Source organism: Zea mays, chromosome 9 (assembly GCF_902167145.1).
Source record: "Zea mays cultivar B73 chromosome 9, Zm-B73-REFERENCE-NAM-5.0, whole genome shotgun sequence".
Taxonomy (NCBI): Eukaryota; Viridiplantae; Streptophyta; class Magnoliopsida; order Poales; family Poaceae; genus Zea; species Zea mays.
The window spans coordinates 58511693-58526555 of NC_050104.1; positions in this window are offsets into that span (position 1 = coordinate 58511693).

The following is a 14863-nucleotide window of genomic DNA, read 5'->3' on the forward strand; positions in this document are numbered from 1 at the left end:
AAATATCGGGACGAGATTCCTTTAAGGGGGGAGGGCTGTAACACCCCAGGTGTTACCATGGCTAGGGCACATCTATGAACTAATGACTGTGATCACATGTGGAAGAAACTTAAGGAGAAGAGTATAACAACCTTGGAGACTATATTTTAACCAAGAAATGTGAATGACCAAAAGCATTACCCAAGCTTGTGTGCACTTATCACCTTGAACAAGAAGGGAGTAAACCGTAGACCTCTCTTGAACCCCTATCTCCTAAACACCTTGGTTGAAGGGGAGAGATTAAGCAAAGGTGCAAATCATGACCAAACCTTTGGCATAAAGTTAAGTAACTTATTAATCTACAAATATAGAGAGGAAACATTGCAAAAAGACCCCTTAAGAAACCCCAAATCCATTCCTTAAGTAGAGAAAGAGCTAGAGCTCTCTAATTCCCTCTAAGTCAAAATCTACACCTAATCTAAAGATCCACCGTGTTCACCTTGAAGATGGCACCAAAACCACCTAAGTTCTATACCAAAATTGTGGCATACCACCTAAGGCACCCCCTGGAAAAAGTTGAGACCGAGCCCTTGACATTTGACATGTCTTGGCATCACTTTTGTCGCGCAGCGGGCAGGGGGACAAGCCAGATTTGGCGTCCGCATATCTTCTGACCTAGGGCTTATCTTCCCTTGGAACTCACATACAAGAGATAGCCATAGGTGCCAGGAAGAGGTCTGCGCCGGATTTTTGCCAAGATTCGCACGTTTGCGATCTCAGCAAGCTTTTGAACACGGGCAGATGAACACCTCCACGTGTTCGACGCGTTCTGCGCGCGCCAGAGCACGCCCGCGCCCGACCTCGCGTGCCCCGCGTCACGCCAAAGCCCAGCCGGCGCCGTTGCCCGTGCCCGTGCCTATAAAGCCCCTAGGGACTTCGACCGTACTCCTCCGCGCACGCTCGACCTCACCGGAGCCCGAAACCACCGGCGTTTGCCCCTTGCACTGCGTGCCCGCGGCCACCTGAGCCCCTGCCACCATAGACCGGCCAGCAGAGCCTCTTCCAACCCCGTCCAACCCTTGGAGTAGACTGTGCACGCCTCGGTGAAGCTCCCCGAGCAAGGAATCGGAGTTTGCTTCGCCGGAGAAGCCAGTCCACGGTCGCCGGACTTCACCCGACCGCCGGTGAGCGTAGACCGGGTAATCCTCTGCTCCATTCTTCGATTCCTTGTGCACACAGCCTCTACGTCACCCTGTGAAGCTCATCGTGCCCTTTGATTGAACTAGATCGCCGTGGTTTAGCCGGAACAACCGCCGCCGACGAGACCACCCGCCTGCGCGCGTGGACCGGACGATTTCGGCCACCCCCTCCGTCGAGCCGTACACCGTTGTGACCGCCAGGACCTATCGGAGCCAACCCCGCCCCTCGCCGGACCTCTCTCACCGCCGGTAAGCCACGCCGCCTTTTCTTTTCCATGGGTACTGTTTAAACCTAGGGAGGGACCACGGGGGAGAAGAAGAAAAGGCTAGGGGGTTTTGCGCATTGTCAGTGACTCAGGGGAATAGTAGCGCAGGGGTATAACTGAGAGGATTAGTTTGGAAAGAACCCGAGGACTTCGGTGCAAAGTGGTTTTTTTCGAGGAAACCTTTTATTTAATCTCATTTAAATTCAAACAAACTGAAATAATTCATATCTTCTATTTTGTTCGCCCAAATCGAGTCAAACCAATTTTGCCAGATCTTAAATAATGTAAACTACTTAAGAAAAATATAAAACTCATCAGTGTTACAGAAAACTTTAGAGTTGTGAATTAAATGATTAATTGGCCAAAAGCAAAAAGAAATAAGGAAAAATAGTTACACTATTTAACTGAGGTTAAGAAAATTTAGAGAAGTACTTGATCACCTACTGACCTGTTTAAAAATGATAAACCCCTCTGTATACCCCATTAAGGTAAAGTTTGCCATTTATTTCACCTTGTGCTTAAAGTTAAAGAAAATAGAAAAGGTAATTTAAATAGAGAACCAGGGAGCATCCATATTTTTGTTAGTCTACTTATTCAGTATAGTTCACTAGAAAAATCTATTATACTCTAGTTTAGTACAAAGTAATTGGGATACCTTTTATTTTAAGAAAATAAGGAAAACTTAGAAAAACCCTAGAAAAATAATCCCAAGGTGAAAACACCCCAAACCTTGAGATAATTAATGATTTGTTATTAAGAACATAGGAAAAATATGAAATCTGTTGTTTGACATTTTTCAAAAAAACAAGATAGTAGAAAGTGCCCTTTTGACATTAAAATTTAGAAAATCACAACTAAATAACCACCAATTAACTTTCTGTGATTTTTGGCACAGAAGCTTGTAATTACTGTTAGATGCCAACAAAAATAACCCTTAGGACAGAACCCACCTCTAGTTAAGAGTTGTAGTGCAAAGTGACCCCTTTGCCCAACTTTTGTTATTTTTGTCCAAGGCATACTCTTTTTATTCTGAACCTCAAATTCCTAGAACAGACTATAGTGACCAATGGCAACCCACTGTAATTTTTACAGAATTTTTGGAAAAAAAGTTAAACCACTGTTGTAGTTCAAACCCACACTAGAATTCATAATTAGAAAATGAAAAAGGGGAAATTGATGACGGAAACTTGTGTCACCCTAACCCCACTAGCAAAACCCTTTTTAAATTGCCCACTGAAATATGTAAGGAAAATACAAATCCACTATGCTTATTCTCAACCAAACCTAAACCTAGAATGATAACCATAAACCACTAAAGGCCATGTATGACCAAGAAACCCTAAGTTACTAACTAACTTAGTTTTCCTTCCTTTAGCATAATGTTGTTTAATCCTGCATAATGATGACATACATATTCATTGCATTTTGATAGACTGCAACCTCGCTGACGGAGAGTACGTCCTCGTGCCGGAGCAAGGAGCTGCTCAGGAGGTAGCCCCGGATCCAGCACCAGAGCCTGTAGCAGAGGATCTGCCTGCCACTGCTTTGGAAGGCAAGCCCCGGTTTATGCATAACCTGTTATTTATGCTATTTTACTACACTTATTGATTGTAGGATTGAATGTGCACTTAAGTGTAGGAGTTGTTTGAAACCCTAGTTGCATGATCTCAGGAATCATGTTGAGATGAATACTAGTATGCTAGGTCGAGTAGCTGCTTTATTAATTAGGATCTCAGTAGAAGTCGAGTGATTTTTCTAGCACTCGCGCGAGGTCAGGAAATTGGTTGTATCCACTTTCTTAACATAATGATGCTTGTTGTGCACGGGATAAAAATTGGAATAAGGATTAAGGTGTGGTACCGTGTGTTAAGCGTTTGAACGTACTAAGGACATGCCGAGAAATATGGTAAATCGGTAAGCCTAGTACCTGATTGAACCTGGCAGTGGACTTTACCCCTCACGTGACCTGAGACGTGGTCTCCCATTCCGGTTATGGTGGGTACAAGTGCGGTCACTGCACGACGGCAGTCGGGGTCAGTGAGGCATTGTACGCCAAGGCGGTGAGCCCTGATCTCCTGACGGGGAATCGATGGGGACGGTTGATGTGTGTGGGGACGGAGTGCCCCTACATGTCGTGTGTTTAGGTTTACCTTGCAAGGATAAAAACTCGATTCGAATCGCCTGCTTCTCGCAGCTAATGAGACTGCTTGATCCATGCTGCTACATTGAGTAACAAGTGGAAATGTGATGAGTTGACAGAAGATGTTGAGTGCTAAATATGTTTGATACCATGTATGAGTAGATAGTACACTTTTAGCCTTAAGAGAGTCACACTTAAACTTGACAAAGCTAAAACTTGATTTACAAACTCAGCTAGTGCTTTTGGCAACCAAACCCCACAGCCAAACAACTGCATGTCTAAAGGTAGAGGAGTAGACTCCTCACACCGCGTAAGTCTAGCTGAGTATTAGTATACTCAGCCTTGCTTGTGGCATAATTTTACAGGTTCTTTGGAGGACATGGTTGCTAGAGTGACTTGGCCGTCCATCTTGCCACCGGGTTGGACTGTCGAGTGGGAGCCCGCCTCGGCTGAGGAGGAGCATGAGGAGTGATGGGATAGGCTTCCCCATCTCTCTGTTTATTTATCGTTAGTTTCATTCCGCTGCACTTCGAACAATGATGACTACTTTTGCAAAAACTCTGATGATGATGTAATAAATTAATACTCCTTAATGTATGGTTTTATGTTTTATTGTATTTGCTCTGTGACTCACCATCGAGTGAGATTGTGGTACTTGATCCTGTCAGTGGCCTCGTCGGACTAGATCCGAGGGATTGATGAGTTATTCCCATTTAAGTGTGGTCTAGCCTCTAAGGCGGGACTTAGGCACTTAAGTTGGAATAATTCGGGCAGTTCCACCACATGTTCGAGAGTAGCTAAAGCTAACGTAAAACAAAACTCGAAGAACAAAGGAGGCGTAGCTCCTGGATAAATAGAGAGAGGGGGCGCAGCCCCTAATGGTGGCCAAAGGGGGAAAACGCAACCCTAGGTCGTCTACTATGGGCCGCAGTTGGGCTAGTCGTCTATTCTTCTAGGCCCTCATTCTTCAGTAGCATGATGAAGTTAAGATCTCTGGCACGGGCCCGAGTGATTGGCCCAGCTAATGAAGGAAGTGACGCTTGATGTGGAGGTGTTGCTGGTGTAGTCGTAATCATGTTGCAGGTGATGTCCTCATCATCCTCCCCTTCTTGAAGTGAAGTCGTCGTCGATGACAACTCCTCATCCTCGGCCATATAAGGTTTCAAATCTGCAACATTAAAACTAGTGGAAACACAAAATTCCGTAGGTAGGTCAAGGATATAAGCATTATCATTAATCTTTGTTAGCACCTTAAAAGGACCAGCAGCACGAGGCATTAATTTAGAACGGCGCAAAGTAGGAAACCGATCCTTTCTCAAGTGCAACCAAACCATATCATCTGGCTCAAAAGTAACAAGTTTTCTTCCTTTACTACTAGCAACCTGATTTTTTGCATTAGTAGCAGCAATGTTCTGTTTCGTTCGTTCATGTATGGTAATCATTTGTTCAATATGTGCAGCAGCATCTACATGTGGGGCGTTCGCAGCATTAAGTGAAATCAAATCAATAGGTGCCCTAGGGATGTAACCATAAACAATCTGGAAAGGGCACATCTTTGTAGAAGAATGTGTGGCATGATTGTAAGCAAATTCAACATGAGGCAAGCAATCCTCCCAACGTCTCAAATTCGTGTCTAAAATAGCCCTAAGCATGGTAGACAAAGTTCTATTTACTACCTCAGTTTGTCCATCAGTCTGAGGGTGACAAGTAGTGCTAAACAACAATTTAGTTCCCAATTTATTCCAAAGAGATCTCCAAAAATGTCTTAGAAACTTAGCATCGCGATCAGAGACTATTGTTTTTGGAATACCATGTAAACGAATAATTTCTCTAAAGAACAATTCTGCAATAATACTAGCATCATCAGTTTTATGACAAGGTATAAAGTGAGCCATTTTAGAGAATCTATCAACAACCATAAAAATACTATCCCTCCCCTTCTTAGTTCTAGACAAGCCCAAAACAAAGTCCATAGAAATATCAAGCCAAGGAGAAGAAGGGACAGACAAAGGCATATACAAACCATGGTTGCCCAAACGTGACTTAGCTATCTGGCAAGTAGTGCAACGTGCAACAAGACGCTCAACATCACGGCGCATCCGAGGCCAAAAGAAGTGTGCGGCCAGCACCTCATGTGTCTTGTAAACGCCAAAGTGCCCCATGAGATCGCCTCCATGAGCTTCCTGTAGCAACAAAAGACGAACCGAGCTTGCTGGAATACACAGCTTGTTAGCGCGGAACAAAAATCCATCCTGTATGTGAAATTTTCCCTAGGGTTTACCATCCTTACAATGTATATAGAAATCTTTAAAATCAGCATCATCCACATATTGATCTTTCACAGTTTGCAAGCCAAAGGTTTAAAATTCTAACTGTGAAAGCATGGTATATCTACGGGACAACGCATCAGCAATGACGTTTTCCTTCCCGTTCTTGTGTTTAATGATGTAAGGAAAGGACTCGATGAATTCTACCCAACTAGCATGACGACGGTTCAGATTTGTTTGGGTACGAATATGTTTTAAAGCCTCATGATCAGAATGAATTATAAACTCACGAGGCCAAATGCAGTGCTGCCATGTTTGCAATGTGCGAACTAAAGCATAGTTCCTTATCATAAGTAGAATATCTCAAGCTAGCACCGCTTAATTTTTCACTGAAATAAGCAACCGTTTTTCCTTCTTGTAACAAAACAGCACCTAACCCAATACCACTAGCATCACATTGAAGTTCAAACACTTTCTAAAAGTCGGGCAATTGTAAGAGTGGAGCATGGGTTAACTTATCTTTCAAAGTGTTGAACGCTTTTCTTGTGGGGGGTCCCAAGCAAAAGACACACCTTTCTTTGTGAGTTCATGCAAAGGGGCAGAGATGGAGCTAAAATCACGCACAAAACGGCGGTAAAATCCTGCAAGTCCAAGAAAACTCCGAATTTGGGTGAGCGTCGTTGGTGTAGGCCAGTCCTGAATGGCTTCAACCTTGCTGCTATCCACCTCAATGCCCTGCAGTGTAACCACATAACCAAGAAACGAGACATGTTGCGTGCAAAATGTGCACTTTTCCATGTTACCAAACAAGCGAGCAGCACGCAAAGCATCAAAAACAGCACACAAATGTTCTAAATGCTCCTCTATAGACTTGATGTAAATAAAGATATCATCGAAATAAACAGCAACAAACAAACCTATGAAGGCCCGTAAGACTTTGTTCATTAAACGCATAAAGGAGCTGGGAGCATTAGTCAATCCAAATGGCATAACCAACCATTCATATAAACCAAATTTCATTTTAAAAGCCGTTTTCCATTCATCACTGAGTTTCATTCTAATTTGATGGTAACCGCTATGCAAATCAACCTTAGAGAAAATAACGGCACCACTAAGCTCATCTAACATATCATCAAGGCGTGGAATAGGATATTGATAATGAATTGTGATGTTATTAATAGCACGACAATCTACGCACATACGCCATGACCCATCTTTCTTTGGAACGAGTAAAACAGGAACCGAGCAAGGGCTAAGAGACTCACGAATGTAACATTTATCAAGCAGCGTCTACACCTGGCACTGGATCTCCTTCGTCTCATCTGGATTTGTACGGTACTAGGCGCGGTTCGGAAGAGAAGCGCCGGGGATGAGATCGATCTGATGCTTAATGCCACGGAGCGGAGGAAGACCCGATGGTAAGTCCGTAGGAAAAACATCAGCATACTTCTGCAAAAGGTTAACAACAGCAGGGGGTACATCCTAAGACGGTGCATCATCAAGCGGAACAAGCATGCGCGAGCATACAAGTGCATAACAGGGCATATGAGCTTCATGGAGATCATCAAAATCAGCACGTGTAGCAAGTAAAACAGGAGAGTGCAACTTGATTTCAGATTTAATAGGTGCGACTGATGTCGATTTGACTTGTTGTGCAGTTTTAGCAGCCCTAGTAAGATCATCTTTCAAAATTTGGTCAGGGGTCATTGGATGTATAATTATTTTCTGGCCTTTAAACATGAAAGAATAATGATTTGAACGACCATGATGTAAACTATCAGTATCATATTGCCAAGGTCGACCCAATAACAAAGAGCATGCTTCCATAGGAATAATATCGCAATCAGCGTAATCAGAATAAGAACCCAGCAAAAAGGGGACACGTACCGAACGTGTTACCTTTATTTTACCACCATCATTAAGCCATTGAATGTGATACGGATGTGGGTGTGCGCGAGTGGGCAAGGATAATTTCTCTACCAAAGTTGTACTTGCCAAATTGTTGCAGCTGCCACTATCGATGATGATGTGAATCGACCGTTCGTGCACAACGCCCTTGGTATGGAATAGAGTGTGTCGCTGTTTTTTCGGCCTGGGCAACCTGTGTGCTGAGAACACGCTGCACAACAAGACTCTCATACCTATCGGCGTCGATGGGATCAACGTGGACTTCCTCATTTTCTACATGGTTAGTGGCAATCATAGCATGACTAGTTTCCTCGGAATCACTGGCTGAAGAGTACTCACCATTGTCACGTATAAGCAAGGTACACTTGTTTGGGCAGTCCCGAATCATGTGCCCAAACCCTCTGCAACGATGGCACTGAATATCCCATGTACGTCCTGTGGAAGAAACGGCGCCTTTGGCAGGGGGCGCCGCTGGCTTGGCCGTCCCTATGTGCGGTGTAGTGCTAGGCGTAGAAGGTGCAAGCCTAGAAGGAGTTGAGCTGTGTGTCAAACCCCGGCCTGCAAAAGTATTAGTATATGTCTTTGATCATTGTCCCAGCGCTTCACGTTCAGCTTTGCAAGCATATTCAAACAATGTGGTTATATCAAAATAATCCTTATAATCAAGTATATCCTGAATTTCCCTGTTCAAACCACCATGAAAACGCGCCATAGCAGCGTCATCCGACTCAACCAAACCACAACGAAGCATACCCTTTTATAACTCCTGGTAATATTCCTCAACAAATTGTGAACCTTGTTGAAAACGCTGCATTTTGTTAAGCAAATCACGGGCATAATAGGAAGGAACAAATATGTGGCGCATGACAGTTTTTAATTGGGTCTAAGTAGTGACACTGTTAATAGGAAGTTTTTGTTTATACTCACGCCACCAAATTAAAGCAAAATCAGTAAATTCACTAATGGCAGCCTTCACTTGACTATTAGCAGGAATATCATGGCATGAAAATTTTAGTTCTACCTCCAATTCCCAATCAAGATATGCAGCAGGATCATATTTACCATTAAAAGATAGAATTTTAAATTTAATCTTAGCAAATGAGTCATTAGGAGGATGACGAACCACACGGCGTGCACGACCACGGCGATCTCCATCGTCCTGCTTAGTGTCACCGCCGTAGTCCTGCTCCATCTTTGTGGTCAAAGCATCAAGGCGTGCCAGGATGGTGTCGAGTGTGGTGCGAGTCGCCGTTTGAGCAAGGTCAAGCTGGTTGAAACGCGTGGTCGTCGAAGTGACCGTTGAATCAAGTCGTTCATGCATCGTCCTAATGTCAGCAGCAAGTCCATCAACTTGTCCCCTTACTTCTTGCAACTGGACATCCATCGTGTCGTGTGCTCCTGCCATAGTTAGCACAAACACCAAAACACCAAAAGGAGAAAAACCGACGACAACAGGGGAATGGTGGTGAGAACTCGCTCAATGGAATGCTGTTATCAACTTCTTATCCATTCTTACCAAGCCACAGTGGTGAACTGCAACCAACAGGCGGAACCGGTGAAAGATTGGATGAGCGATTGTCTAGAGAAACATAAACCTGCTCGTCGTAGAAATATGTGAAGTTCTGGGTAGGCTGCACTCAACTCAAAGATTAGCACGATCAAACAAAAATGCAAAGTTGAATTATAGTGCAAAACACGAAACTATATTGCTGGCCAAAAGTGCAAAGGATGGATGGAACTAGCAGAATGGCAGTACCGTAAATATTGTACTAGCGAGGCCAAAAAGGCACTAGTAGGAATCACAGGTGATTTTGTTTTTCTTTTTTGTATGATTTTTTTGATATTTTTCTCAGGACAAGAAGCAAAAAAATAGGAGCTACACCAAGTTTCACCTAAAACAGAGATCAGATGTGGTCTACAGAAAAAAGAGCAAGTTCTCTGAAAAGCGTGCAAGAACTTTGATGAATTTTTTTCTTTATTTTCCTGAATTTTTTGAAAATTTTATTGAAACCAAACAGGCCGTAGAATGGTGTCAACAAGCTCCTGTAAAAAATTGAGATTTTTTGGACAACCGAGCGAAAAGTTATGCCCGATTTAAGGAAGGTACCTCTATGTTTAACACGACCGAGATGAGTCAACAAGTTCCTTTCTTTTTTTGTTTGTTCTCTGGTTCTATCCTTTCTCTTTCATTTTCGTTTTTTTCTTTTTTTTTCTTTTTTTCTTTTTTTTTACGTAACCGAAGGAGAAAAACAAGGAAGCAACGTTGACTCGGTTTGTGGCGTGATCAAACGGAAGATGGTGGCGGCGCGCTAGGGTTTGAATGGTGGAAGACAGAAGGATAGTGAGAAAAAACAGAATGTGACCAGCAACAAATGACGCGAAAGCACACAAATTCAACAATGCAGATTATTGAAAGAAGGTGCGAGGCTCAAAAGGGTGTTGGGATAAGGTCTAACCTGAATTTTTATGTGGTTTTGTGGACTGTAGGAGAAAAAAACACTCGATAAACTCACCAATCAACCTAGAAATCTGATACCACTTGATATAGCTGAGGTGCCCGATCTTTCAGTGAGTGGAGATAATTCTGATTTGGCGGAAGATGACCCTTGCGATCCGACTACGATGAGCAAGCCCGAGGCGCCAATGCAATTGCTGAACCAGCTCCCTATGGTTACCGACCTTGCTGATGTGAGATCGGCCTGATCACGAAGATCGTTTCCTGTGCGCAATCGAAGAACGAACAAGAAAAAGATGCGAGCAATCTAATTTATTACTCGAGGGTGGAGTTCTGAATACACGAAGACAACGCTGATTTGCGCGTGTTCGAGAGTAGCTAAAGCTAACGTAAAACAAAACTCGAAGAACAAAGGAGGCACAACTCCTGGATAAATAGAGAGAGGGGGCGCAGCCCCTAATGGCGGCCAAAGAGGGAAAACGCAACCCTAGGTCGTCCACTATTTGGCCACAGTTGGGCTGGTCGTCTATTCTTCTTGGCCCTCATTCTTCAGTAGCATGACGAAGTTAAGATCTCTGGCATGGGCCCGTGTGATTGGCCCAGCTAATGAAGGAAGTGGTGCTTGATGTCGAGGTGCTGCTGGTGTAGTCGTACTCATGTTGCAGGTGATGTCCTCATCAGCTTGACCCCTTGTACTACATTGAGTAAGAAGTTGTTGGGGGCCTTCAGCTTCCGAAGGTCCTCAAAAACATGATTTGACAATGTTTTCCAAGAGAAATATGTAAACAGGTACCTTCGAAGTTAGATTGCGAGTATACAAAAGCACGGTTAAAGACGAAGCTTGACCGGGACGAAAGGCGATCACGACAAAGGAAAAGACGGTCACGAAGCTATGTGGAGAAAAGCTTCGGCATAACGGCAGAAAAGGGGAACCGACTTAAAGATGAAAAGCCAAATTAGACCTCGAAGAATTACTATAGAGTTATTGTTAAATGTAATGGGTATTAATGTAATTTTGCATGGGCTGCGACTCGTGCCTATAAATATGTGAACAGTATTCCCGTATTGTTCACGCTGACTTGGCACTTTGCTTTTGCATCACACCTGTATTCACATCCCTTCAAGCCGAAGGTATATTTGTAATTTACCATTATTTACATGAGTAATATAAGTAGAAAATAAATTAATAATAATGTTTATAGAGATTATGTTATTTCTTATATTCTGTGTTTAAATACTCTTTATCTTTTGTTATGTTCATGAAGGCTTGTCCTTCATGACCTTCGTCCGAAGTCCATTATATCCGAAGGGAAATAATGATTCAAAGGACGAAGGATTTTTGATATTTAACATCTTGTGTTGCCTTGTTCTTGATTCATAGCATTTGAGAACGAGTCCCCAACATTGGCGCCCAACTCCGGTGAACTCACTTCCATTTCTTGAGCTTTTGAACATCTTCGGCAAACATCACCTTCGTCATGCCGCCGAAGAAGGCTTCAGCGACAGGGGCTGCCACTCTACAGCCGCTGGACCCCAATCAGGACGTCCTTTCTCTTAGGGAGGCTCGAAGCCAGAAGAGGAAGGCTACCAGTCCAACACCTCCGGAGGATGACTTGGATCAGGAAATCCAAAACCTGGAGATGCTCCAACAACAGGTGCAACGAAAGAAGGAGAAGATGGCTCGTCTAGCTGACCTTTAGAGGCAGATAGATGAAGCTTCGGAAGAGGTTCGTCATCTTGTCCAGGATGACTAGAACCGAAGGCCTCCGCGCAGAGAGCTCCATCAGGAGGGTTTCTACAATGAGGATGATTGGTATGAAGATTTCCATCATGGAAATTTTGCTTTTGATGATGCTTCTCCTCTATCAACAGAATTGCAAGCTACACCATGGCCCCAGTCTTACAAGCCACCTCAGCTCCCCATGTATGATGGTCATTCAGACCCGAAGCAATTTCTGATGAGTTACGAGGCAACCATATCTTCGTATGGTGGCAATACGGCAGTCATGGCAAAATCTTTTGTCATGGCCGTCAAGAGTGTTGCTCAGACTTGGTACTCCTCTCTTCGACCAGGGACAATTACTTCATGGCAAAAGCTGAAGGATATGTTGATAACCAGCTTTCAAGGATTTCAGACAAAGCCAGTCACCGCTCAGGCTCTATTCCAGTGTACCCAGGACCACGAAGAATATATTCTGGCGTATGTCAGAAGGTTTCTGCGTCTGAGGACACAGGCGCCAACAGTGCCCAATGAAATTGTCATTGAGGCCATGATTAAGGGACTTCAGTCGGGACCTTCAGCGCAATACTTTGCCAGGAAGCCGCCACAGACTTTGGAGAAGCTGCTCCAGAAGATGGACGAGTATATTCAAGCTGACAATGACTTCCGTCAAAGAAGGGAGGAAGCATTCAGGTTTTCTGAAATGACCAGGGGTTTCGGAGGAAGATTTCACCCGAGGCACGTCAGGTCAATTCATAATTCTACTCAAAATGATGATAGAGGGAGTCAGCAGCAAAAGCCACAATATTCTTCACAAGCTTCGGGGCAGCAGCAAAGCTCTTTTCGGCCGCCAGTGCCAAGGGGCAGAGGCGCCAGGGGCTTCGAGGGAAGATTTGGAGATCAGCCAAGAAAGATTTAATGCCTATTCTGTGGTGAAGACAAGGGCCACACTACCAGGATGTGTCATGTTACCATCCAGAAGCAAAAGGAGATAGCAGAAGCTGCAGCACAACAAAGTCAGCCGAAGCAAGTCATGCATACTGCTTCGTATCATTCGCCTTACATTCCAGAATATGTAGGCAATCACCCTGCAGCTTCTGTTGCTTCGGCAAGCCAACCCCAAGCATCTTGGCAGCAGCCTCTGCCGCCACCACCAACACAAAGAGGCCAGCAGCCAGAAGGGAGTCAACGCACTAACCCCTAGCGGGACTTCAGAGAGGAGTCCGAAGCTCGCACAGTCAATAGCACTGTGCCAGAGTCGAAGCACATTTACTGACAAATATCCTACCTCGACAGCAGTTTTTCGCATTTTTACATTCAGTATTGCTTTCTTTTTAATAAGGAACAATTAAGGGTAGTTTTAACGTCTTTTATCGCCTTTCAATTTCTTGTAATAGTTTCGCTCTTTACTGTAATGAAAATATATCTTCTCCATAGGCCTGAGATGCCGAAGCATGAGAATTTATGATTGACAAGGAGGATTTTCGAAGTTATCAAAAATTTGTTCTAAGGAACGCATCGCAATTTATTCAAAGCAGCAAAAAGCCGTTCCTAAGGGAGCGCAGTGTAAGTTTTCTGTGCCTACAACGAAAAATAAACGCTGATTCCGCTGAAGTAAAAGGAGAAGAAGCTCCTAAGGGAGGCTTACAGCGAAAAATAAACGCTGATTCCGCTGAAGTAAAAGGCGAAGAAGCTCCTAAGGGAGGCTTACAGCGAAAAGTCAGCTGATATAAAAAGATTGTGTGTTTTATTGCAGGGATGTGTGTACTTTCGGCACAAATATCATTTTGCATAACATAACATCATCACATCATTTAGCATAACATAAGCATCATACAGCATATTGCATGCGGAACAAGAAGGGGATACATCATTGGTCTTCGGAGGGTGATTTGAAAAAGAGAAAATCGTGTTAAGGCACAAGATAAACCAAGAAGACGTGTAGCTTCATTAGAGAGGCAACATAAAACAGCTTCGGAGAATATTTCACGAAGCTTGGATATTCTCCATCAGAGAAGTTTGCAAATTCTTGCGATATATAAAAGATTTTCTTCACGAAGCATGAAAAGAAGGGAAGGTGTTTTTTCGCCGAAGGCTCAAAAAATGGTATGTATGCAAAATTTCATGCATCGTAAAGAACTGAACTATAAATAGATTATATATTACATTCAAAGTTACAATGCATTACACATGTTACGTTCCAAATATTTCTACAATAGCATTTAATCCTCCCTAAGAACTATTTCTGCAGCTTCGTTTAGTAGCTGGTCGACAACCTTGTCCATGATGGCTTCGGCCATCTCTCTAATTTCATCGTCCCCCTTCGAGTGGGGGCCCGGAGATGCTTCAGCAGGTTCTGAGGGAGGAGAAGATACAGCTATATTACTATTACAAACCGTGAACAAAGTCTGGAATCAAAAATTACAATAGAATGAAAATCACTAATTAATACCTATTTGCCCTTCGGGCTCAGTACTTTTCTCAGCAGCCTCTGCTACTTTTCTAGCATCATGGATGCCTTTTTCGCTCTTTTGAATATTTTTTTGGGCCATTTCTCGGCCGCCGTTGTCCCAGATATCGGTGAAAAATTTTCCGCCAATCATGCTTGCTTCGGCTGAGGGGTCTTTAATGTCTTCGGAGGACAAAGTAGCTTCGGATCGCGCTAAGGATTTTACATGCTCGCAACCTTTCCTGTCCAAAACAGTAGTGATTCCCCTAGCACCCGAAAAAGCACATATGTCTCCTCGGCTATTCAGGATTTCCTCGAAGGCCTCAGCTTCATGACTGATCCATTCCATCGGACCTTCGGGATTGCCCTTGAGAAATTCTCTTCGCTAGAGAATGCACCGACGTTGGCGAAGCTGGATTTTATCTTCTGAACGCACACTATAGATTTATCATAGCATCTTCTCTGGGATGCACGAAGCTC